This window comes from Oncorhynchus mykiss, chromosome 13 (genome assembly GCF_013265735.2).
Source record: "Oncorhynchus mykiss isolate Arlee chromosome 13, USDA_OmykA_1.1, whole genome shotgun sequence".
Lineage (NCBI taxonomy): Eukaryota > Metazoa > Chordata > Actinopteri > Salmoniformes > Salmonidae > Oncorhynchus > Oncorhynchus mykiss.
The window spans coordinates 10,012,286-10,039,829 of NC_048577.1; the positions used below are offsets into that span (position 1 = coordinate 10,012,286).

The window sequence follows — 27,544 nt, forward strand, 5'->3', positions numbered from 1 at the left end:
AAACGTGTCGTTCACCAAAGGGAGCTTAATGAAGCTGAGACTTGTAAACGTGTCGTTCACCAAAAGGAGCTTAATGAAGCTGAGACTTGTAAACGTGTCGTTCACCAAAGGGAGCTTAATGAAGCTGAGACTTGTAAACGTGTGCTTTAAACAATGTACATGTGTTGATTGCTAGGCATACAAATCAGATGATTTATTGGTACATTTGAAATTAGGTGTAGTTGTGTCTGCAACCGGACTAGATTGTGAACGACTCTTGCTGGAATGCATTGCTTGACTGCCGTGAGGGTGGTCAGCACAATATCATTTGCGAACTGCTGCCCCCCAAACGATTCTCGAGATTGAGTTTGTTGAGCAGAGACTGTGTGTGTTTTTGGTTCGACAAAGCAGTGTCCATCATAACATTCAATAATCAATGAATTGCAGTCATTGTTGCACCATACGATCATTTATCAGTTCTGATGTCTTTGTATTCTCTACGCTGCCTGGAGCATGATCTGTTGAGCCTGAGCTCATATATGACAGACAGGTGTGGTGAGATCATATATAACAGACAGCTGTGGTGAGATCATATATGACAGACAGGTGTGGTGAGATCATATATAACAGACAGGTGTGGTGAGATCATATATGACAGACAGGTGTGGTGAGATCATATATGACAGACAGGTGTGGTGAGATCATATATGACAGACAGGTGTGGTGAGATCATATATGACAGACAGGTGTGGTGAGATCATATATGACAGACAGGTGTGGTGAGATCATATATGACAGACAGCTGTGGTGAGATCATATATGACAGACAGGTGTGGTGAGATCATATATGACAGACAGGTGTGGTGAGATCATATATAACAGACAGCTGTGGTGAGATCATATATGACAGACAGGTGTGGTGAGATCATATATAACAGACAGCTGTGGTGAGATCATATATAACAGACAGCTGTGGTGAGATCATATATGACAGACAGGTGTGGTGAGATCATATATGACAGACAGCTGTGGTGAGCTCATATATGACAGACAGGTGTGGTGAGATCATTTATGATAGACAGCTGTTGTGAGATCATATATGACAGACAGGTGTACTGTCATCTCCATGAACTTGAGTGGACAATGTGTTGACTTGGTCAGTCCTCTGGCATAGGGGCTGGACACATCAATATTCCCTCTTCTACCCTGCTCTGATGCTCGCATGCTCAGCAGCATTAGATAATGCAGTATAGTGGTTGCTCTGGTTTCTACAGTAACACAGGTGTTAAAGGAGATGTGAGTGAAATAACATATTATTCTTCTCCCCTCAACCCTTCACCCCTCCTCCCCATCTTCTCTCCTTCTCCTCTACCCATGTACTCCTCTGTTTCTATCACTCCTCCTCCCATCCTCTCTCCTTCTCCTCTACCCATGTACTCCTCTGTTTCTATCACCCCTCCTCCCCATCTTCTCTCCTTCTCCTCTACCCATGTACTCCTCTGTTTCTATCACTCCTCCCATCCTCTCTCCTTCTCCTCTACCCATGTACTCCTCTGTTTCTATCACTCCTCCTCCCATCCTCTCTCCTTCTCCTCTACCCATGTACTCCTCTGTTTCTATCACTCCTCCCATCCTCTCTCCTTCTCCTCTACCCATGTACTCCTCTGTTTCTATCACTCCTCCTCCCATCCTCTCTCCTCCTCTACCCATGTACTCCTCTGTTTCTATCACTCCTCCTCCCATCCTCTCTCCTTCTCCTCTACCCATGTACTCCTCCATTTCTATCACCCCTCCTCTTTCCATTCTCTTAATGATCTTCCTGAATCCATCTGAATGTGTTTTTCTAAGATACGTCAATGGCACATCCACAATTGGATAACTATTTATTTTTGTATGGAAGAGGAATCAGAGGAGCGAGTCTATAGAGGGAGAGAGAGACAGATTCTGGCCCAGTCATGTTGGATTGCAAATTCGAATCAAGCTGCTCAGAAGCAATTTCAATGAATCTGTGTGTGCATTGGAGCCACATGCTTTGTCTTGTAGCCAATCCCACTTGGCTTATCAGACACAATTTGTGGTGGATGCACCCTGTCCACACACACACTCCACTGTTACGGCCTGGCAGCCAAGATGGCACTTCATCCAACACTACTAAATGTTATTCACTTTTATTGTGATTGACATTTCAGCTGTCCAGGTTGTTGAAGTAGAGTTTCCTATAAGGACTGTACCACATTATTCCATTTCCATCTTATTGTCACCATTATCATTACTTACACTCTGAAGGACTGTACCACGTCATATTATCTGTATATCATGTCAATCGACAATTGTCGAGAGAGAGAGAGAGAGAGAGAGAGAGAGAGAGAGAGAGAGAGAGAGATGTGTATACACATTAATATACACAATATAACCACTCTCCATGTTCTGTACTGTATGTATTCCTGGTCCAGTGCTGCTGTGTTTAGGGAATGATGACATATTGAAGGTTTATTTGCATAAAGATCTACTGTATAAGGCTAGGTACACGATCCATGTGTCTGGTCCTGTGCTGCTGTGTTTAGGGAATGATGACATATTGAAGGGTTTATTTGCATAAAGATCTACTGTATAAGGCTAGGTACACAATCCATGTGTCTGGTCCTGTGTTGCTATGTTTAGGGAATTATGACATATTGAAGGTTTATTTGCATAAAGATCTACTGTATAAGGCTAGGTACACGATCCATGTGTCTGGTCCTGACTGTGCTGCTTTGGGAGATACGGGAGAAAGCTGTATTATTTAAAACGGCGTATTAGTGTAAGGAGGATCTATAGGTTGTGTATTAAGGCTTATTGAAAGGGCTCCATAATGACTTCATATGCATAACACCTTTTTCAACCAATCACCTCTATCTAACAACATCAACAAACCTCATGATCAACCTCAGGCATTATTACTATGTGTGGTATGAGGTATTTGTGCTCGCTGTTCAAATCTGTTTCTATTTTCTCTTCTTGTTTGTCTTCCCACTTCCTCAATCAATCAATTGAATGTATTTATAAAGCCCTTTTTACATCAGCAGATGTCACAAAGTGCTGTACAGAAACCCAGCCTAAAACCCCAAACAGCAAGCAATGCAGGTGTAGAAGCACGGTGGCTAGGAAAAACTCCCTAGAAAGGCACAACGCATTTTGAGCCCTAAATGTTGACTCCTCCCCCAGTTAAACAGTGACACAGCCGACTGTATCTGATTTAATATCACTTTGTACAATTGAACAGTAAAAGCAACCTCCGTATTTTTCATCGCTTCCTTTCCGTTCACCAAACTGAAACTGTGCAGTAATGAAGAAATATAAAGATGGAATGACGAACCTGTGTAAAATGTATTGTAAATATCAAGCCAGATGGCAATATAAACCATGGTAATCTCCCACGGGAATAGAACAGAAGAGATGTTAGAAAGAAGAGAAAGGAAACTCTAGAATGTTAAACCCACGTTGTCCTTCACCAACCCTTCCCTGGTAGCTTTGCTGCAGTACCTGACTCCGTTGTAAAATGTATTGTATGAAAATAAAAAACACATTGAAATTGTTTATGAGAAAAGACTGTCTCAAGTTTCAATGGGTGTTTATTGGCAGTGTATTTGTCATGTGTATTGTGTGTTGCATGCGTACACAGATCACACATTCATTCAAAGCACAGGCACAAATGTCTAAACATATGTTAAGGAAGGTGTTTCCATGAGTAATTGGACGTCGGCCTTCAAAAGCAGCAACAGCAGATCCCAGTCAAGACCTAAAGAGACCCAAAGACACGGAAAACACAAGAATCATCCACTGACTGCTATACCATCTGTTACAGTAAGATAACTCAATGAGTCAGGTTCTATTTATACAGTATACCGTATATTCTAATAGGGAATGAAAACGTTTGACTTCTAATTTTCATTTTAAACAAAAGATGAACTGAAGGGATGGTGATCGTGGGGTGGGGAAGGAATCTATATAGCCTTGCCACATATGTTCAATAATGATAAACTGGGTGGGTTGATCCCTGAATGCTGATTGGCTGACAGCCGCGGTAAATCAGAGTGTATACCACGGGTATGATAAAACATGTATTTTTACTGCTCTAGTTCTGTTGGTAACCAGTTTATAATAGCAATAAGACACCTTGGGGATTTGTGGTCTATGGCCAATATACCACAGCCCCTCAGGCCTTATTGCTTAATTCTGACATTCTTAGAGCGTTACATGGGGATGGTGTTGCTCCTGATGTACTGTGGCTTGTGAAATTATTCACCCTCATGGCATTTTTCCTATTTTGTTGCCATACAACCTGAAATAAAAATGTATTTGGGGGGGGGGGGGTGGGGGGGGGGGGGTTGTATCATTTGATTTACACAAAATTCCCACCACTTTGAAGATGCAAAATATTTTTTATTGTGAAACAAACAAGAAAACTTGAGCGTGCATAACTATTCACCCCCCCCCCCCCCCCCCCCCCCCAAAGTCAATACTTTGTAGAGCCACCATTTGCAGCAATTACAGCTGCAAGTCTCTTGGGGTATGTCTCTATAAGCATGGCACATCTAGCCACTGGGATTTTTGCCAATTCTTCAAGGCAAAACTGCTCCAAAATGGTGGTGTTCTTGGGGTGATGATAGATGTTCGGTTTGCGCCAGACATAGCATTTACCTTGATGGCCAAAAAGCTCAATTTTAGTCTCATCTGACCAGAGTACCTTCTTCCATATGTTTGGGGAGTCTCCCACATGCCTTTTGGCGAACACCAAACGTGTTTGCTTATTTTTTTCGTTAAGCAATGGCTTTTTTCTGGCCACACTTCCGTAAAGCGCCGCCCTGTAAAGTGGTCCTATGGACAGATACTCCAATCTCCACTGTGGAGCTTTGCAGCTCCTTCAGGGTTATCTTTGGTCTCTTTGTTGCCTCTCTGATTAATGTCCTCCTTGTCTGGTCCGTGAGTTTTGGCGGGCGGCCCTCTCTTGGCCTGTTTGTTGTGGTGACATATTCTTTCCATGATAAAATGTTTTATTTAATGGTGCTCCGTGGGATGTTCAACGTTTCTGATATTTTTTTATAACCCAACCCTGATCTGTACTTCTCCACAACTTTGTCCCTGACCTGTTTGGAGAGCTCCTTGGTCTTCATTGTGCCACTTGTTTAGTGGTGCTGCAGACTCTGGGGCCTTTCAGAACAGGTGAATACATACTGAGATCATGTGACACTTAGATTGCACACAGGTGGACTTTATTTAACTCATTATGTGACTTCTGAAGGTAATTGGTTGCACCAGATCTTATTTAGGGGCTTCATAGTAAAGGGGGTGAATACTTATGCACGCACCACTTTTCTGTTTTTATTTGGACTATTTTGTCTACGTCCATTCAGTGAAATCCAAATAAAAATCCACTTAAATTACAGATTGTAATGCAACAAAATAGAAACAACGCCAAGAGGGGTGAATACTTTCGCATGGCACTGTATGTAGAGTCAAACAGAACAGAATGGGAGGAAGACCTATATAGCCTTGCTATGTGTTGAAGTGTGCTTATGATGTGACCATGGCATTACAGTTGGGATGATCTTGTTCTGTTATGCACAGTAGAATCAAACCTCTCGGATGTAGAAATCTCTCTTCAAGGAGCTATAATCCACGCGGGTGGCTATAGGCCACGAACTTTTCATTTTGATTTTCAATAACGTTCTTCCTGGAAGAAAATCCCCTGTTCACACTCTCTCCGCTCCTCACCGAGTCTAGGAAAGGTCAAACTTCATTTCATCTTTCTTATCATCATGACACTCGCAGAGTGGTGGCTGCCATTTTGGATTTAAGTTGTCAAAGCCTCAGCCGGGGGTGAGGGAAGTCAAGCCGGTCTCTATGGTAACTAACGTGTGATAGGCTAAGAGAATGTATCTCACACTGACCGTGACTAAATCATGTTCCTCACTGGCACTCTATTCCCTATTTAGTGCAGTACTCTCTCTCCTGTCTCTCTCTCTATCTCTCCCCCTCTCTCTGTCTCTCTCTCTGTCTCTCTCGCTCACACACACACAGACCCTACACCGATTGCATTTGAGAGTCTCTCAGAAACATTAAATACTCACAAGAACGATTAAGATTGTAATCATGTCCAAGAGTGTAGCATGAATGACATAATGTTTCACTACCCTGTACTATATTGTAATGGTCTATGTCAACTCTTAATCTATGAGGTCTGGAGCCTGCTGCTTTTTCTGTTCTACCTGATAATTAAATGTACCCGCCTGGTGTCCCAGGTCTAAATCAGTCCCTAATCAGAGGGAATCACCCACCTGGTGTCCCAGGTCTAAATCAGTCCCTAATCAGAGGGGAATCACCCACCTGGTGTCCCAGGTCTAAATCAGTCCCTAATCAGAGGGAATCACCCACCTGGTGTCCCAGGTCTAAATCTGTCCCTGATCAGAGGGGAATCACCCGCCTGGTGTCCCAGGTCTAAATCAGTCCCTGATCAGAGCGGAATCACCCACCTGGTGTCCCAGGTCTAAATCAGTCCCTGGGGAAGAATTTTAAAAAATGGTACTGGCTTCGAGGTCCAGAGTTGAATTTGAGGGCTCTTTGACTTTCCTCACCCCCTCCTGAGACTTTTCCAATTTAAATCCAAGACGACAGCCACCACTCTGCGAGTGTCATGATGATAAGAAAAATGAAATGAAGTTTGACCTCTATGTCATTCTGTTTCATTACTCACTTACTTCATTAGTCAGTTGGTGTGTAGCTACAGTGCCTGCAAAATCAATGTATTTCAACGTTATCCTTTGGAGTTAGGGCTATGATATGGTTTAAAGTTCCAGTACATTGGGGTCATAGTGTCTATAGCTTTGTCAACAACGTTGAAGTAAATGTTGATGAATTTGATCTGTACAAAAAGGTCACCTGTAAAAGGTGTACAGTTGAAGTCAGTAGTTTACATAAACTTAGGTTGGAGTCATTAAAACTTGTTTTTCAACCACTCAACCACTTTCTTGTTAACAAATTATAGTTTTGACAAGTCGGTTAGAACATCTACTTTGTGCATGACAGAAGTAATTTTTCCAACACTTGTTTACAGACTTATGGCCATGGCCATACACTTATAATTCACTGTATCACAATTCCAGTGGGTCAGAATTTTACATACACTAAGTTGACTGTGCCTTTAAACAGCTTGGAAAATTCCAGAAAATTATGTCATGGCTTTAGAAGCTTCTGATTGGCTAACTGACATCATTTGAGTCAAATGGAGGTGTACCTGTGGATGTATTTCAAGGCCTACCTTCAAACTAAGTGCCTCTTTTCTTGACATCATGGGAAAATCTAAAGAAATCAGCCAAGACCTCAGAAAAAAATGTGTAGACCTCCACAAGTCTGGTTCCTCCTTGGGAGCAATTTCCAAACATTTGAAGGTACCACGCTCATCTGTACAAACAATAGTATGCAAGTATAAACACCATGGGACCATGCAGCCATCATACCGCTCAAGAAGGAGACACGTTCTGTCTCCTAGAGATGAACGTACTTTGGTGCGAAAATTGCAAATCAAGCCCAGAACAACAGCAAAGGACCTTGTGAAGATGCTGGAGGAAACAGGTACAAAAGTAGCTATATCCACAGTAAAACAAGTCCTATATCGACATTACCTGAAAGGTCACTCAGCAAGGAAGAAGCCAGACTGCGATTTGTAACTGCACATGGGGACAAAGATCGTACTTTTTGGAGAAATGTCCTCTGGTCTGATGAAACAAAAATTGAACTGTTTGGCCATAATGACCATCGTTATGTTTACAAATCAGCAAATCAGCCGGGATAGACAATCTGGACCCTTTCTTTCTAAAATTATCTGCCGAAATTGTTGCCACTCCTATTACTAGCCTGTTCAACCTCTCTTTCGTGTCGTCTGAGATTCCCAAAGATTGGAAAGCAGCTGCGGTCATCCCCCTCTTTAAAGGGGGGGACACTCTTAACCCAAACTGCTACAGACCTATATCTATCCTACCATGCCTTTCTAAGGTCTTCGAAAGCCAAGTCAACAAACAGATTACCGACCATTTCGAATCTCACCATACCTTCTCTGCTATGCAATCTGGTTTCAGAGCTGGTCATGGGTGCACCTCAGCCACGCTCAAGGTCCTAAATGATATCTTAACCACCATCGATAAGAAACATTACTGTGCAGCCGTATTCATTGATCTGGCCAAGGCTTTTGACTCTGTCAATCACCACATCCTCATCGGCAGACTCGACAGCCTTGGTTTCTCAAATGACTGCCTCGCCTGGTTCACCAACTACTTCTCTGATAGAGTTCAGTGTGTCAAATCGGAGGGTCTGCTGTACGGACCACTGGCAGTCTCTATGGAGGTGCCACAGGGTTCAATTCTTGGACTGACTCTCTTCTCTGTATACATCAATGAGGTCGCTCTTGCTGCTGGTGAGTCTCTGATCCACCTCTATGCAGACGACACCATTCTGTATACTTCTGGCCCTTCTTTGGTCACTGTGTTAACAACCCTCCAGGCAAGCTTCAATGCCATACAACTCTCCTTCCGTGGCCTCCAATTGCTCTTAAATACAAGTAAAACTAAATGCATGCTCTTCAACTGATCGCTACCTGCACCTGCCCGCCTGTCCAGCATCACTACTCTGGACGGCTCTGACTTAGAATACGTGGACAACTACAAATACTTAGGTGTCTGGTTAGACTGTAAACTCTCCTTCCAGACCCATATCAAACATCTCCAATCCAAAGTTAAATCTAGAATTGGCTTCCTATTTCGCAACAAAGCATCCTTCACTCATGCTGCCAAACATACCCTTGTAAAACTGACCATCCTACCAATCCTCAACTTTGGCGATGTCATTTACAAAATAGCCTCCAATACCCTACTCAACAAATTTGATGCAGTCTATCACAGTGCAATCCATTTTGTCACCAAAGCCCCATATTCTACCCACCATTGCAACCTGTACGCTCTCGTTGGCTGGCCCTCGCTTCATACTCGTCGCCAAACCCACTGGCTCCATGCCATCTACAAGACCCTGCTAGGTAAAGTCCCCCCTTATCTCAGCTCGCTGGTCACCATAGCATCTCCCACCTGTAGCACACACTCCAGCAGGTATATCCCTCTAGTCACCCCCAAAACCAATTATTTCTTTGGCCGCCTCCCCTTCCAGTTCTCTGCTGCCAATGACTGGAACGAACTACAAAAATCTCTGAAACTGGAAACACTTATCTCCCTCACTAGCTTTAAGCACCAATTGTCAGAGCAGCTCACAGATTACTGCACCTGTACATAGCCCACCTATAATTTAGCCCAAACAACTACCTCTTTCCCTACTGTATTTAATTTATTTATTTATTTTGCTCCTTTGCACCCCATTATTTATATTCTCTACTTTGCACATTCTTCCACTGCAAATCTACCATTCCAGTGTTTTACTTGCTATATTGTATTTACTTTGCCACCATGGCCATTTTTTGCCTTTACCTCCGTTATCTCACCTCATTTGCTCACATCGTATATAGACTTGTTTATACTGTATTATTGACTGTATGTTTGATTTACTCCATGTGTAACTCTTGTGTTGTTATATGTGTCGAACTGCTTTGCTTTATCTTGGCCAGGTCGCAATTGTAAATGAGAACTTGTTCTCAACTTGCCTACCTGGTTAAATAAAGGTGAAATAAAATAAATAAATAAATGTTTGGAGGAAAAAGTGGGAGGCTTGCAAGCCGAAGAACACAATCACAATCGTGAAGCACGGGGGTGGCAGCATCATGTTGTGGGGGTGATTTGCTGCAGGAGGGACTGGTGCACTTCACAAAATAGATGGCATCATGAAGTAGGACAATTATGTGGATATATTGAAGCAACATCTCAAGCCATCAGTCAGGAAGTTAAAGCTTGGTCACAAATGGGTCTTCCAAATGGACAATGACCTCAAGTTTAGTTCCGAAGTTGTGGCAAATTGGCTTCAGGACAACAAAGTCAAGGTATTGGAGTGGCCATCACAAAGCCCTGACCTCAATCCTATAGAAAATTGGTGGGCAGAACTGAAAAAGCATGTGCGAGCAAGGTGGCCTACAAACCTGACTCAGTTACACCAGCTCTTTCAGGAGGAATGGGCCAAAATTCACCCAACTTATTGTGGGAAGCTTGTGGAAGGCGACCCGAAACGTTTGACCCAAGTTAAGCAATTTAAAGGCAATGCTACCAAATACTAATTTAGTGTATGTAAACTTCTGAACTTCTGATGAAAGAAATAAAAGCTGAAATAAATCATTCTCTCTACTATTATTCTGACATTTCACATTCTTAAAATAAAGTGGTGATCCTAACTGACAGTGAATTTTTACTAAGATTAAATGTCAGGAATTGTGAAAAACTGAGTTTAAATGTATTTGGCTAAGGTGTATGTATCGGGAGGAAGGGGGAGGTGGACAACGCAACATAACCATCCCCTACTGTCCTCTATCTCACAACTGATTAAATAAAAACTCTCTCACAATTCTGCAGTGAATAGTGTGTTTTGACCTCGGTAGCACAGGCTAACACCTCACTCTTGACATAAGTATACACATCGTATTTACTGCCCCACACACTGAATTAATGACACACACACACATAAAGTGTGACAATTGGACCTTTGGTGTGAATGTGTGTGTGCTTGCATGCCTTTGTGTGCGTGTGTGATTCTGTGTGTGAAACACAGTGTGTTTGTGCTTGCATGCTTTTATGTGTCTGCCTTCTTGCCTGCCTGCCTGTGTGTGTGTGTGTGTGTGTGTGTGTGTGTGTGTGTGTGTGTGTGTGTGTGTGTGTGTGTGTGTGTGTGTGTGTGTGTGTGTGTGTGTGTGTGTGTGTGTGTGTGTATGTCTGCCAGCCTGCTAGATTCAGCAGCATCTTCACTACAGTAATAAACGTGGAGTTTCTTTAAAGTAAATTCTGGTCATGGGTGATGAGGTGATGACTCATAATGATATGCAGAGGAAAGGCGACTGAAGGGATGGGGTCACTATGTGGCAGGTCCCCTCTTGTCTAGTGAGTGTGACTGGTTCAGGAGAGATGGGGTCACTATGTGGCAGGTCCCCTCTTGTCTAGTGAGTGTGACTGGTTCAGGAGAGATGGGGTCACTATGTGGCAGGTCCCCTCTTGTCTAGTGAGTGTGACTGGTTCAGGAGAGATGGGGTCACTATGTGGCAGGTCCCCTCTTGTCTAGTGAGTGTGACTGGTTCAGGAGAGATGGGGTCACTATGTGGCAGGTCCCCTCTTGTCTAGTGAGTGTGACTGGTTCAGGAGAGATGGGGTCACTATGTGGCAGGTCCCCTCTTGTCTAGTGAGTGTGACTGGTTCAGGAGAGATGGGGTCACAATGTGATAGGTCCCCTCTTGTCTAGTGAGTGTGACTGGTTCAGGAGAGATGGGGTCACTATGTGGCAGGTCCCCTCTTGTCTAGTGAGTGTGATTGGTTCAGGAGAGATGGGGTCACTATGTGGCAGGTCCCTTCTTGTCTAGTGAGTGTGATTGGTTCAGGAGAGATAGGGTCAGTATTTGTCAGGTCCACTGAGATGTTGTTAGTCTAAATTAATAATAATGTGGCCACGGTAGATGTATCAGGAAAATTGTGATAGAGACACGGCAGGGTCTCAGGGGAGAGGAGGAGCGAGGGTCTCAGGGGAGAGGAGGAGCGAGGGAAAGTATGCAAAAGGGATTAATTTTAGTGTTTGTGTGTGAGAGAGACTGAGATAAAGAGAGGAGAGACAGTGACAGAGAGAGAGAGTATGAGTGTCACGCCCTGACCATAGTTTACTTTGTATTTTCTATGTTTTGATTGGTCAGGGTGTGATCTGAGTGGGCATTCTATGTTACATGTCTAGTTTGTCTAGTTCTATGTTCGGCCTGATATGGTTCTCAATCAGAGGCAGGTGTTCGTCATTGTCTCTGATTGGGAACCATATTTAGGTAGCCTGGGTTTCACTGTGTGTTTGTGGGTGATTGTTCCTGTCTATGTGTTTTCACCAGATAGGCTGTTTAGGTTTTCGTTACGTTCATCACGTTCTTTATTTGGTAGTGTTTGTATTGATTCGTGTTTTACGTTTGTTCATTAAAACATGGATCGCAATCTACACGCTGCATTTTGGTCCGACTCTCCTTCTCACGAAGAAAACCGTTACAGAATCACCCACCACCAACGGACCAAGCAGCGTGTCAACAGGCAGGAGCAGCGCGAGGAGAAGCGCAATAAGGATTTCTGGACATGGGAGGAAATCCTCGACGGGAGAGGACCCTGGGCTAAACCAGGGGAGTGTAGCCGCACTAAGGTGCAGCGGGAGAAGAAACAACAGGAACAGCCCAAGGAGGAGTACAGTATGGAGTATACTACTTGGGAGGAGATCGACAGGTGGGCGGCCGACCCAGGGAGAGTGCCGGAGCCCGCCTGGGATTCGCTGGAGCAGTGCGAGGAAGGTTACCGTAGAATGGAGGCGGTGAAAGCAGAGAGGCGCTGGTATGAGAAGGCAGCACGGCGACGCGGATGGAAGCCTGAGAGGCAGCCCCAAAAATTTCTTGGGGGGGGGCTAACAGGGAGTATGGCTATGCCAGGTAGGAGACCTGGGCAGACTCCCTGTGCTTACCGGGGGGCTAGAGAGACCGGACAGGCACCGTGTTATGCAGTGGTGCGCACGGTGTCTCCAGTGCAGGTGCATAGCCCGGTGCGGTATATTCCAGCTCCTCGTGTCTGCCGGGCTAGATTGAGCGTCGAGCCTAATGCCATGAAGCCGGCTCTACGCAGCTGGTCCCCAGTGCGTCTCCTTGGGCCGGCTTACATGGCACCAGCCTTGCGCTCGGTGTCTCCGGTTCGCCTGCATAGCCCAGTGCGGGCTATTCCACCTCGCCGCACTGGCAGGGCGACCGTGAGCATTCAACCAGGTAAGGTTGGGCAGGCTCGGTGCTCAAGAGCTCCAGTGCGCCTGCACGGTCCGGTTTTTCCAGTACCACCTCCACACCCCAGCCCTCCGGTAGCAGCTCCCCGCACCAGGCTTCCTGTGCGTGTCCTCGGCCCAGTACCACCAGTGCCAGCACCACGCATCAGGCCTACAGTGCGCCTCGCCTGTCCAGCGCTGTCGGAGCCCTCCTCCTCTCCAGCGTTGTCGGAGTCTCCCGCCTGTTTAGCGCTGTTAGAGCCTTCCTTCTCTACAGCGCTGCCGGAGTCTCCCGCCTGTTCAGAACTGCCAGTTTGCAAAGAGCTGCCAGTTAGCATAGAGCTGCCAGTTAGCATAGAGCTGCCAGTTAGCATAGAGCTGCCAGTTAGCATAGAGCTGCCAGTTAGCAAGGAGCTGCCAGTCTGCAAGGAGCTGCCAGTCTGCAAGGAGCTGCCAGTCTGCATAGAGCTGACAGTCTGCAAGGAGCTGCCAGTCTGCAAGGAGCCGCCAGAGCTGCCTGTCTGCAGGATGCCGCCAAAGCTGCCAGTCTGCAAGGAGCCGCCAGAGCTGCCAGTCTGCAAGGAGCCGCCAGAGCTGCCAGTCAGTATGGAGCAGCCAGGGCCGCCAGTCAGTATGGAGCAGCCAGGGCCGCCAGTCAGCATGGAGCAGCCAGGGCCGCCAGTCAGCATGGAGCAGCCAGGGCCGCCAGTCAGCATGGAGCAGCCAGTCAGCATGGAGCAGCCAGAGCAGCCAGTCAGCATGGAGCAGCCAGAGCAGCCAGTCAGCATGGAGCAGCCAGAGCTGCCAGTCAGCATGGAGCAGCCAGTCAGCATGGAGCAGCCAGAGCTGTCAGTCAGCATGGAGCAGCCAGTCAGCATGGAGCAGCCAGAGCTGCCAGTCATCATGGAGCAGCCAGTCAGCATGGAGCAGCCAGAGCTGCCAGTCGACCAGACTCTCCCAGATCTGCCAGTCGACCAGACTCTTCCAGATCTGCCAGTTGACCAGACTCTTCCAGATCTGCCAGTCGTCCAGACTCTTCCAGATCTGCCAGTCGTCCAGACTCTTCCAGATCTGCCAGTCGTCCAGACTCTTCCAGATCTGCCAGTCGACCAGACTCTTCCAGATCTGCCAGTCGTCCAGACTCTCTCAGATCTGCCAGTCGTCCAGATTCTCCCAGATCTGCCAGTCGACCAGATTCTCCCAGATCCGCCAGTCGACCAGATTCTCCCAGATCCGCCAGTCGACCAGATTCTCCCAGATCCGCCAGTCGACCAGATTCTCCCAGATCCGCCAGTCGACCAGATTCTCCCAGATCCGCCAGTCGACCAGATTCTTCCAGATCTGCTAGTCGACCAGGATCTGCTGAAACCGCCAGCCAGCCAGGTTCTGGTAGTTTCTACTACCTGCCTGGGCTTCCTCTCAGTGCTGAGCTTCTTCTCAGTGCTGAGCTTCCTCTCAGTGCTGAGCTACCCATCTGTCCCGAGTTACCTCTGTCCCGACCTGTCCCTCTGTCCCATGTTATCATTGTGGTGTGTAACCTATTTAGGGACGTTTAGGAGGGGGATTAAAACTGTCATGGAGTGGGGTCCACGTCCAGCGCCAGAGCCGCCACCGCGGACAGATGCCCACCCAGACCCTCCCCTATAGGTTCAGGTTTTGCGGCCGGAGTCCGCACCTTGGGGGGGGGGTACTGTCACGCCCTGACCATAGTTTACTTTGTATTTTCTATGTTTTGATTGGTCAGGGTGTGATCTGAGTGGGCATTCTATGTTACATGTCTAGTTTGTCTAGTTCTATGTTCGGCCTGATATGGTTCTCAATCAGAGGCAGGTGTTCGTCATTGTCTCTGATTGGGAACCATATTTAGGTAGCCTGGGTTTCACTGTGTGTTTGTGGGTGATTGTTCCTGTCTATGTGTTTTCACCAGATAGGCTGTTTAGGTTTTCGTTACGTTCATCACGTTCTTTATTTGGTAGTGTTTGTATTGATTCGTGTTTTACGTTTGTTCATTAAAACATGGATCGCAATCTACACGCTGCATTTTGGTCCGATCCTTGTTCTACCTCTTCATCAGAGGAGGAGACTGAAGAAAACCGTTACAATGAGAGAGAGAGAGAGAGAGAGAGACTGAGATAGAGAGGAGAGACAGTGACAGAGAGAGACAGAGAGGAGAGACAGTGACAGAGAGAGAGAGTCTGAGATAAAGAGAGGAGAGACAGTGACAGAGAGAGAGAGAGAGAGAGAGAAGATATGATTTGACAGTTCATGGGTCAACAAGATCTTATAGTTTCCCTTCCAAATTCAACGTATTATGGTGGTTACAGGATTAATTCCACGTGGTTACAGGGTTAATTCCACATGGTTACAGGGTTAATTCCACGTGGTTACAGGGTTAATTCCACGTGGTTACAGGGTTAATTCCACGTGGTTACAGGGTTAATTCCACGTGGTTACAGGGATAAACAGAAACAACTCAAAGGGTCACGTTTATGTATTCATTCTGAGTGGTTAAGGATGGAGCTATGGTTTGGGGAAGGCTTAAAAGAAAACATTTAAAAACGACCTGCTATTACCATCAAGTATCAACAATATTTGTTACGGTTTGCCAAAGCATGGTCTAAGAAGCGTGCTCTGAATCCAGCATCATGAGGTTGTAGCCAGTGGTCTAAGAAGCGTGCTCTGAATCCAGCATCATGAGGTTGTATCCAGTGGTCTAAGAAGCGTGCTCTGAATCCAGCATCATGAGGTTGTATCCAGTGGTCTAAGAAGCGTGCTCTGAATCCAGCATCATGAGGTTGTATCCAGTGGTCTAAGAAGCGTGCTCTGAATCCAGCATCATGAGGTTGTATCCAGTGGTCTAAGAAGCGTGCTCTGGATCCAGCATCATGAGGTTGTATCCAGTGGTCTAAGAAGCGTGCTCTGGATCCAGCATCATGAGGTTGTATCCAGTGGTCTAAGAAGCGTGCTCTGAATCCAGCATCATGAGGTTGTATCCAGTGGTCTAAGGAGCGTGCTCTGAATCCAGCATCATGAGGTTGTATCCAGTGGTCTAAGAAGCGTGCTCTGGATCCAGCATCATGAGGTTGTATCCAGTGGTCTAAGAAGCGTGCTCTGGATCCAGCATCATGAGGTTGTATCCAGTGGTCTAAGAAGCGTGCTCTGGATCCAGCATCATGAGGTTGTATCCAGTGGTCTAAGAAGCGTGCTCTGGATCCAGCATCATAAGGTTGTATCCAGTGGTCTAAGAAGCGTGCTCTGAATCCAGCATCATGAGGTTGTATCCAGTGGTCTAAGGAGCGTGCTCTGGATCCAGCATCATGAGGTTGTATCCAGTGGTCTAAGGAGCGTGCTCCGAATCCAGCATCATGAGGTTGTATCCAGTGGTCTAAGAAGCGTGCTCTGAATCCAGCATCATGAGGTTGTATCCAGTGGTCTAAGAAGCGTGCTCTGAATCCAGCATCATGAGGTTGTATCCAGTGGTCTAAGGAGCGTGCTCTGGATCCAGCATCATGAGGTTGTATCCAGTGGTCTAAGGAGCGTGCTCTGAATCCAGCATCATGAGGTTGTATCCAGTGGTCTAAGAAGCGTGCTCTGAATCCAGCATCATGAGGTTGTATCCAGTGGTCTAAGAAGCGTGCTCTGAATCCAGCATCATAAGGTTGTATCCAGTGGTCTAAGAAGCGTGCTCTGAATCCAGCATCATGAGGTTGTATCCAGTGGTCTAAGAAGCGTGCTCTGAATCCAGCATCATGAGGTTGTATCCAGTGGTCTAAGAAGCGTGCTCTGAATCCAGCATCATGAGGTTGTATCCAGTGGTCTAAGAAGCGTGCTCTGGATCCAGCATCATGAGGTTGTATCCAGAGGTCTAAGAAGCGTGCTCTGGATCCAGCATCATGAGGTTGTATCCAGTGGTCTAAGAAGCGTGCTCTGAATCCAGCATCATGAGGTTGTATCCAGTGGTCTAAGAAGCGTGCTCTGGATCCAGCATCATGAGGTTGTATCCAGTGGTCTAAGAAGCGTGCTCTGAATCCAGCATCATGAGGTTGTATCCAGTGGTCTAAGAAGCGTGCTCTGAATCCAGCATCATGAGGTTGTATCCAGTGGTCTAAGAAGCGTGCTCTGAATCCAGCATCATGAGGTTGTATCCAGTGGTCTAAGAAGCGTGCTCTGGATCCAGCATCATGAGGTTGTATCCAGAGGTCTAAGAAGCGTGCTCTGGATCCAGCATCATGAGGTTGTATCCAGTGGTCTAAGAAGCGTGCTCTGAATCCAGCATCATGAGGTTGTATCCAGTGGTCTAAGAAGCGTGCTCTGGATCCAGCATCATGAGGTTGTATCCAGTGGTCTAAGAAGCGTGCTCTGAATCCAGCATCATGAGGTTGTATCCAGTGGTCTAAGAAGCGTGCTCTGAATCCAGCATCATGAGGTTGTATCCAGTGGTCTAAGAAGCGTGCTCTGAATCCAGCATCATGAGGTTGTATCCAGTGGTCTAAGAAGCGTGCTCTGAATCCAGCATCATGAGGTTGTATCCAGTGGTCTAAGAAACGTGCTCTGGATCCAGCATCATGAGGTTGTATCCAGAGGTCTAAGAAGTGTGCTTTGGATCCAGCATCATGAGGTTGTATCCAGTGGTCTAAGAAGCGTGCTCTGGATCCAGCATCATGAGGTTGTATCCAGTGGTCTAAGAAGCGTGCTCTGGATCCAGCATCATGAGGTTGAATTCAGTGGTCTAAGAAGTGTGCTCTGGATCCAGCATCATGAGGTTGTAGCCAGTGGTCTAAGAAGCGTGCTCTGGATCCAGCATCATGAGGTTGTATCCAGTGGTCTAAGAAGCGTGCTCTGGATCCAGCATCATGAGGTTGTATCCAGTGGTCTAAGAAGCGTGCTCTGGATCCAGCATCATGAGGTTGTATCCAGTGGTCTAAGAAGCGTGCTCTGGATCCAGTATCCAGAGCCGGGCAACTGTTTGTCTTCTTTTGTAAGAAGCACAGAGGAAGGCATTTATCAACTTTCTCAGAGCCTTTTCAAACGTCTGAAATTGCCATCTGTTTCTAGTGATCAGGCTGGATAGGTAGGTGGCTGTGGAGATGCGTGTTGTATATTTGCTCCAGTGGCTCAGTCACGGAGATAGATAGAGGGAAACCTTGCCTGTAGTCTCCCTGTGGTCTCCCTGACGTCACACACACACATGGAGACACAGAACTCACACACACACACACACACGGAGACATACAACTCACTCACACTTGCTCTGGCAGGTTGTTGCACTGGCAGTGACTGTAACGGTTTTCTTCGGTAGAAGGAGAGTCGGAGCAAAATGCGGCGTGGCTATTGAGATTCATGTTTAATAAAACAACGTAAACACGAATAAAAACAATAAACGTAACGTGAAAACCAAAACAGCCTAAACTGGTGCAAACTAACTCAAGACAGTTACAAGGACACTAAGGACAATCACCCACGAAACACTCAAAGAATATGGCTGCCTAAATATGGTTCCCAATCAGAGACAACGATAAACACCTGCCTCTGATTGAGAACCACTTCAGACAGCCATAGACTTAGCTAGAACACCCCACTAAGCTACTATCCCAATACCAACACACCATATACAAAAACCCATGCCACAACCTGGCCTGACGAAATAAATGAAGATAAACACAAAATACTTTGACCAGGGCGTGACAGTGACAGCTGCTTCAGCTTGAGCCCAGGCATCAAAACCCAAATGTCAAACTGTTACACACACACACACACACACACACACAGACACACACTAACACAACATAACAAAACGTTCCTGGGCTAGAAGACTGAGAGGTGACAAACAAGCCAATATTAAGAAAACAGGGAGAGAAGTGTGTGTGTGTGTGTGTGTGTGTGTGTGTGTGTGTGTGTGTGTGTGTGTGTGTCATAGAGAGAGATGAGGAATGGAGAGTGATAAAAAGGAGAACATGAGGGTAAATGAAGGTAAATGATTGGACGACCAGGGAGCACTGTTGCGGTGTTGAAGAATGAGACTGATTTTTGCAGCAGTGCTTGTGATGCATTTCCTTAGCTCTTTCTCTCGCTCTGTCTCTCCCTCGTTTAATTTCTCTCTTTATCTCTCCCTCGTTTAATTTCTCTCTCTATCTGCACCCCCCATTATTCTCTCCCTCATTCCCTAAGCTCTGTTTCTTTTTTTCTCATTCTCTACCTCCTCAGCTCTTTCTCTCTCTCTATATATATATGTCTCGTTCTCTCTTCCTCTCTATTTGTCACTCCCACTCGTTTCATCAGCTTTTTTCTCTTTCCCTCCCACATTTAATCAGTTCTTTAATTCTCTCTCTCTCTCTCTCTCTCTCTTTCTCTCTCTCTCTCTCTCTCTCAGTGAATGAGGGCGTTGAGAGAGAAACCCCTTGAGCACATCCTGTCAAAGAAGAAGCCGACACCCTTAACTTTTCCTTTCCTGTCAGATAAATTAAATATTTTAACAAGGACTGAAATCCAAGAACAGTCTTAACTACAATCCTCAATCTAGTGTAGTTTAAACCTGATCTTCACTTCATTGTTGACACCCTCTCCTTGTCTCGTGCTCTGACTTCACCACTGCTCTTTTGTACAACAGTTAACTGAGTTGGTTAACTCATCTAGTTAACTTGCCCTGCACCAATTAAGGATTAACCCATGTCCCACTGACTTTCCATTTCCCTTTGACAGCGCCTGCAAAAAGCCATTTCCCCCTTGTGTTTTCTGTGTAGGAGGTGGATAGACCACATGCTGATTTCAGACACTGTTAGATGTTAATACATGTTAATGTGTGACAGACTCTGTAGAAGACAACACACCCTTCGTATAACATTCTATTCCTGAATATAATCTATTACATTGTTCTGTCGTCATGATTCCGACATTCCAACACTTAACTTGTCACAGCCCACAGAATCACGTATAGAATCTAAGTAATTGGATATCTGTGTCACAGCCTTTGCTTTCACACATGCTAATATGTCTTTACATAGATGACAATGACACGTAGATGACAATGATACATAGATGACAATGACACATAGATAACAATGACACATAGATGACAATGACACATAGATGACAATGACACATAGATGACAATGACACATAGATGACAATGACACATAGATAACAATGATACATAGATGACAATGACACATAGATGACAATGATACATAGATGACAATGATACATAGATAACAAAGATACACATAGATGACAATGATACATAGATGACAATGACACATAGATGACAAAGATACATAGATGACAAAGATACATAGATGACAATGATACATAGATGACAATGATGGACTGGCTGCATTGAGATGATTGCTTGGACCAGATATATATATATATATGATTTATAATACACATGGTGTTGGTGGAAATGTTTAATGATGACATTGAAGACATAGATGGAGAGGGAGTGAGTATATATATAGATGGAGAGGGAGTGAGTATATATATAGATGGAGAGGTAGTGAGTATATACATAGATAGAGAGGTAGTGAGTATATATATAGATGGAGAGGTAGTGAGTATATATATAGATGGAGAGGTAGTAAGTATATACATAGATAGAGAGGTAGTGAGTATATATATAGATGGAGAGGTAGTAAGTATATATATATAGATGGAGAGGTAGTGAGTATAGACATAGATGGAGAGGTAGTGAGTATATATATACATGGAGAGGTAGTGAGTATATACATAGATAGAGAGGTAGTGAGTATATATATAGATGGAGAGGTAGTAAGTATATATATATAGATGGAGAGGTAGTGAGTATAGACATAGATGGAGAGGTAGTGAGTATATATATATATATACATGGAGAGGTAGTGAGTATATACATAGATGGAGAGGTAGTGAGTATATATATACATATATATATATATATACTCATATATATATATATATATATACTCACTATATATATATATATATATATATATATATATACATGGAGAGGTAGTGAGTATATATATAGATGGAGACGTAGTGAGTATATACATAGATGGAGAGGTAGTGAGTATATACATAGATGGAGAGGTAGTGAGTATATATATACATGGAGAGGTAGTGAGTATATACATAGATGGAGAGGTAGTGAGTATATACATAGAGGGAGAGGTAGTGAGTATATACATAGATGGAGAGGTAGTGAGTATATATATACATGGAGAGGTAGTGAGTATATATATAGATGGAGAGGTAGTGAGTATAGACATAGATGGAGAGGTAGTGAGTATAGACATAGATGTAGAGGGAGTGAGTATATATATAGATGGAGAGGTAGTGAGTATATACATAGATAGAGAGGTAGTGAGTATATATATAGATGGAGAGGTAGTAAGTATATACATAGATGGAGAGGTAGTAAGTATATACATAGATGGAGAGGTAGTGAGTATATATATAGATGGAGAGGTAGTGAGTATATATAGATGGAGAGGTAGTGAGTATATATATAGATGGAGAGGTAGTAAGTATATATATAGATGGACAGGGAGTGAGTATATATATAGATGGAGAGGTATTAAGTATATATATAGATGTAGAGGGAGTGAGTATATATATAGATGGAGAGGTAGTGAGTATATATACAGATGGAGAGGTAGTGAGTATATATATAGATGGAGAGGTAGTGAGTATATATATATAGATGGAGAGGTAGTGAGTATATATACAGATGGAGAGGTAGTGAGTATATATATAGATGGAGAGGTAGTGAGTATATATATATAGATGGAGAGGTAGTGAGTATATATACAGATGGAGAGGTAGTGAGTATATATATAGATGGAGAGGTAGTGAGTATATATATATAGATGGAGAGGTAGTGAGTATATATATAGATGTAGAGGGAGTGAGTATATATATAGATGGAGAGGTAGTGAGTATATACATAGATAGAGAGGTAGTGAGTATATATATAGATGGAGAGGTAGTAAGTATATATATAGATGGAGAGGTAGTAAGTATATATATAGATGGAGAGGTAGTGAGTATATATATAGATGGAGAGGTAGTGAGTATATACATAGATGGAGAGGTAGTGAGTATATATATAGATGGAGAGGTAGTGAGTATATACATAGATGGAGAGGTAGTGAGTATATATATAGATGGAGAGGTAGTGAGTATATATATAGATGGAGAGGTAGTGAGTATATATATAGATGGAGAGGTAGTGAGTATATATATAGATGGAGAGGTAGTGAGTATATACATAGATAGAGAGGTAGTGAGTATATATAGATGGAGAGGCAGTGAGTATATATATAGATGGACAGGGAGTGAGTATATACATAGATAGAGAGGTAGTGAGTATATATATAGATGGAGAGGTAGTAAGTATATATATAGATGGAGAGGTAGTGAGTATATATATAGATGGAGAGGTAGTAAGTATATATATAGATGGAGAGGTAGTGAGTATATATATAGATGGAGAGGTAGTAAGTATATATATAGATGGAGAGGTAGTGAGTATATATAGATGGAGAGGTAGTGAGTATATATATAGATGGAGAGGTAGTGAGTATATATATAGATGGAGAGGTAGTAAGTATATATATAGATGGAGAGGTAGTGAGTATAGACAGATGGAGAGGTAGTGAGTATATATATACATGGAGAGGTAGTGAGTATATACATAGATGGAGAGGTAGTGAGTATATATATACTCATATATATATATATATATACTCACTATATATATATATATATACTCATATATATATATATATATACTCACTATATATATATATACATGGAGAGGTAGTGAGTATATATATATAGATGGAGAGGTAGTGAGTATATACATAGATGGAGAGGTACATAGTTACATAGATGACAATGACACATAGATAACAATGACACATAGATGACAATGACACATAGATGACAATGACACATAGATGACAATGACACATAGATGACAATGACACATAGATAACAATGATACATAGATGACAATGACACATAGATGACAATGATACATAGATGACAATGATACATAGATAACAAAGATACACATAGATGACAATGATACATAGATGACAATGACACATAGATGACAAAGATACATAGATGACAAAGATACATAGATGACAATGATACATAGATGACAATGATGGACTGGCTGCATTGAGATGATTGCTTGGACCAGATATATATATATGATTTATAATACACATGGTGTTGGTGGAAATGTTTAATGATGACATTGAAGACATAGATGGAGAGGGAGTGAGTATATATATAGATGGAGAGGGAGTGAGTATATATATAGATGGAGAGGTAGTGAGTATATATAGATGGAGAGGTAGTGAGTATATATATAGATGGAGAGGTAGTAAGTATATATATAGATGGAGAGGTAGTGAGTATAGACATAGATGGAGAGGTAGTGAGTATATATATATATATACATGGAGAGGTAGTGAGTATATACATAGATGGAGAGGTAGTGAGTATATATATACATATATATATATATATACTCATATATATATATATATATATATATATATATATATATATACTCACTATATATATATATATATATATATATATATACATGGAGAGGTAGTGAGTATATATATAGATGGAGACGTAGTGAGTATATACATAGATGGAGAGGTAGTGAGTATATACATAGATGGAGAGGTAGTGAGTATATATATACATGGAGAGGTAGTGAGTATATACATAGATGGAGAGGTAGTGAGTATATACATAGAGGGAGAGGTAGTGAGTATATACATAGATGGAGAGGTAGTGAGTATATATATACATGGAGAGGTAGTGAGTATATATACAGATGGAGAGGTAGTGAGTATAGACATAGATGGAGAGGTAGTGAGTATATATATAGATGGAGAGGTAGTGAGTATATATATAGATGGAGAGGTAGTGAGTATATATATAGATGGAGAGGTAGTGAGTATATATATAGATGGAGAGGTAGTGAGTATATATATATAGATGGAGAGGTAGTGAGTATATATACAGATAGAGAGGTAGTGAGTATATATATAGATGGAGAGGTAGTGAGTATATATATAGATGGAGAGGTAGTGAGTATATATATATAGATGGAGAGGTAGTGAGTATATATATAGATGGAGAGGTATTAAGTATATATATAGATGTAGAGGGAGTGAGTATATATATAGATGGAGAGGTAGTGAGTATATACATAGATAGAGAGGTAGTGAGTATATACATAGATAGAGAGGTAGTGAGTATATATATAGATGGAGAGGTAGTGAGTATATACATAGATGGAGAGGTAGTGAGTATATATATAGATGGAGAGGTATTAAGTATATATATAGATGTAGAGGGAGTGAGTATATATATAGATGGAGAGGTAGTGAGTATATACATAGATGGAGAGGTAGTGAGTATATATATAGATGGAGAGGTATTAAGTATATATATAGATGTAGAGGTAGTGAGTATATATATATAGATGGAGAGGTAGTGAGTATATATATAGATGTAGAGGTAGTGAGTATATATATAGATGGAGAGGTAGTGAGTATATACATAGATAGAGAGGTAGTGAGTATATATATAGATGGAGAGGTAGTGAGTATATATATAGATGGAGAGGTAGTGAGTATATATATAGATAGAGAGGTAGTGAGTATATATATAGATGGAGAGGTAGTGAGTATATATATAGATGGAGAGGTAGTGAGTATATATATAGATAGAGAGGTAGTGAGTATATATATAGATGGAGAGGTAGTGAGTATATATAGATGTAGAGGTAGTGAGTATATATATATAGATGGAGAGGTAGTGAGTATATATATAGATGTAGAGGTAGTGAGTATATATATAGATGGAGAGGTAGTGAGTATATACATAGATGGAGAGGTAGTGAGTATATATATAGATGGAGAGGTAGTGAGTATATATATAGATGTAGAGGGAGTGAGTATATATATAGATGGAGAGGTAGTGAGTATATACATAGATGGAGAGGCAGTGAGTATATATATAGATGGAGAGGTAGTGAGTATATATATAGTTGGAGAGGTAGTGAGTATATATATAGATGGAGAGGTAGTGAGTATATATATAGATGGAGAGGTAGTGAGTATATACATAGATGGAGAGGTAGTGAGTATATATATAGATGGAGAGGTAGTGAGTATATATATAGATGGAGAGGTAGTGAGTATATATATAGATGGAGAGGTAGTGAGTATATACATAGATGGAGAGGTAGTGAGTATATATATAGATGGAGAGGTAGTGAGTATATATAGATGGAGAGGTAGTGAGTATATATATAGATGGAGAGGGAGTGAGTATATATAGATGGAGAGGTAGTGAGTATATATATAGATGGAGAGGTAGTGAGTATATATATAGATGGAGAGGTAGTGAGTATAGACATAGATGGAGAGGTAGTGAGTATATATATACATGGAGAGGTAGTGAGTATATACATAGATGGAGAGGTAGTGAGTATATATATATATATACTCATATATATATATATATATACTCACTATATATATATATACATGGAGAGGTAGTGAGTATATATATAGATGGAGAGGTAGTGAGTATATACATAGATGGAGAGGTAGTGAGTATATATATAGATGGAGAGGTAGTGAGTATATATATAGATGGAGAGGTAGTGAGTATATATAGATGGAGAGGTAGTGAGTATATATAGATGGAGAGGTAGTGAGTATATATAGATGTAGAGGTAGTGAGTATATATATACATGGAGAGGTAGTGAGTATATACATAGATGGAGAGGTAGTGAGTATATATATACATGGAGAGGTAGTGAGTATATATATACATGGAGAGGTAGTGAGTATATATATAGATGGAGAGGTAGTAAGTATATACATAGATGGAGAGGTAGTGAGTATATATATATATATACTCATATATATATATATATATATACTCACTATATATATATATACATGGAGAGGTAGTGAGTATATATATAGATGGAGAGGTAGTGAGTATAGACATAGATGGAGAGGTAGTGAGTATATATATACATGGAGAGGTAGTAAGTATATACATAGATGGAGAGGTAGTGAGTATATATATATATATACTCATATATATATATATATATATACTCACTATATATATATATACATGGAGAGGTAGTGAGTATATATATAGATGGAGAGGTAGTGAGTATATATATAGATGGAGAGGTAGTGAGTATATACATAGATGGAGAGGTAGTGAGTATATATATAGATGGAGAGGTAGTGAGTATATATATAGATGGAGAGGTAGTGAGTATATATATAGATGGAGAGGTAGTGAGTATATACATAGATGGAGAGGTAGTGAGTATATATATAGATGGAGAGGTAGTGAGTATATATAGATGGAGAGGTAGTGAGTATATATATAGATGGAGAGGGAGTGAGTATATATAGATGGAGAGGTAGTGAGTATATATATAGATGGAGAGGTAGTGAGTATATATATAGATGGAGAGGTAGTGAGTATAGACATAGATGGAGAGGTAGTGAGTATATATATACATGGAGAGGTAGTGAGTATATACATAGATGGAGAGGTAGTGAGTATATATATATATATACTCATATATATATATATATATATACTCACTATATATATATATACATGGAGAGGTAGTGAGTATATATATAGATGGAGAGGTAGTGAGTATATACATAGATGGAGAGGTAGTGAGTATATATATAGATGGAGAGGTAGTGAGTATATATATAGATGGAGAGGTAGTGAGTATATATAGATGGAGAGGTAGTGAGTATATATAGATGGAGAGGTAGTGAGTATATATAGATGTAGAGGTAGTGAGTATATATATACATGGAGAGGTAGTGAGTATATACATAGATGGAGAGGTAGTGAGTATATATATACATGGAGAGGTAGTGAGTATATATATACATGGAGAGGTAGTGAGTATATATATAGATGGAGAGGTAGTAAGTATATACATAGATGGAGAGGTAGTGAGTATATATATATATATACTCATATATATATATATATATATACTCACTATATATATATATACATGGAGAGGTAGTGAGTATATATATAGATGGAGAGGTAGTGAGTATAGACATAGATGGAGAGGTAGTGAGTATATATATACATGGAGAGGTAGTAAGTATATACATAGATGGAGAGGTAGTGAGTATATATATATATATACTCATATATATATATATATATATACTCACTATATATATATATACATGGAGAGGTAGTGAGTATATATATAGATGGAGAGGTAGTGAGTATATATATAGATGGAGAGGTAGTGAGTATATATATAGATGGAGAGGTAGTGAGTATATATATAGATGGAGAGGTAGTGAGTATATATATAGATGGAGAGGTAGTGAGTATATATAGATGGAGAGGTAGTGAGTATATATATAGATGGAGAGGTAGTGAGTATATATATAGATGTAGAGGGAGTGAGTATATATATAGATGGAGAGGTAGTGAGTATATATATATAGATGGAGAGGTAGTGAGTATATATATAGATGTAGAGGTAGTGAGTATATATATAGATGGAGAGGTAGTGAGTATATATATAGA

General features: G+C 42.0%; 2 long non-coding RNA genes across 2 annotated transcripts in view; one reads left to right on the top strand and one right to left on the bottom strand.

Annotated features, from left to right (window-relative positions):
- Positions 1-1,555: 1,555 nt before the first annotated feature.
- LOC118938204 lies at positions 1,556-3,570 on the top strand. Its single transcript, XR_005035451.1, has 2 exons — positions 1,556-2,599; positions 2,696-3,570. It is a non-coding gene; the product is annotated as an uncharacterized LOC118938204 (long non-coding RNA).
- A 13-nt stretch (positions 3,571-3,583) lies between these two features.
- The window catches only part of LOC118938203, a 58,753-nt gene continuing 34,792 nt past the window's right edge, over positions 3,584-27,544 (bottom strand). The window contains exon 3 of the long non-coding RNA XR_005035450.1: positions 3,584-3,757. This is a non-coding gene — a long non-coding RNA (uncharacterized LOC118938203). The remainder of the gene's footprint in view (positions 3,758-27,544) is intronic.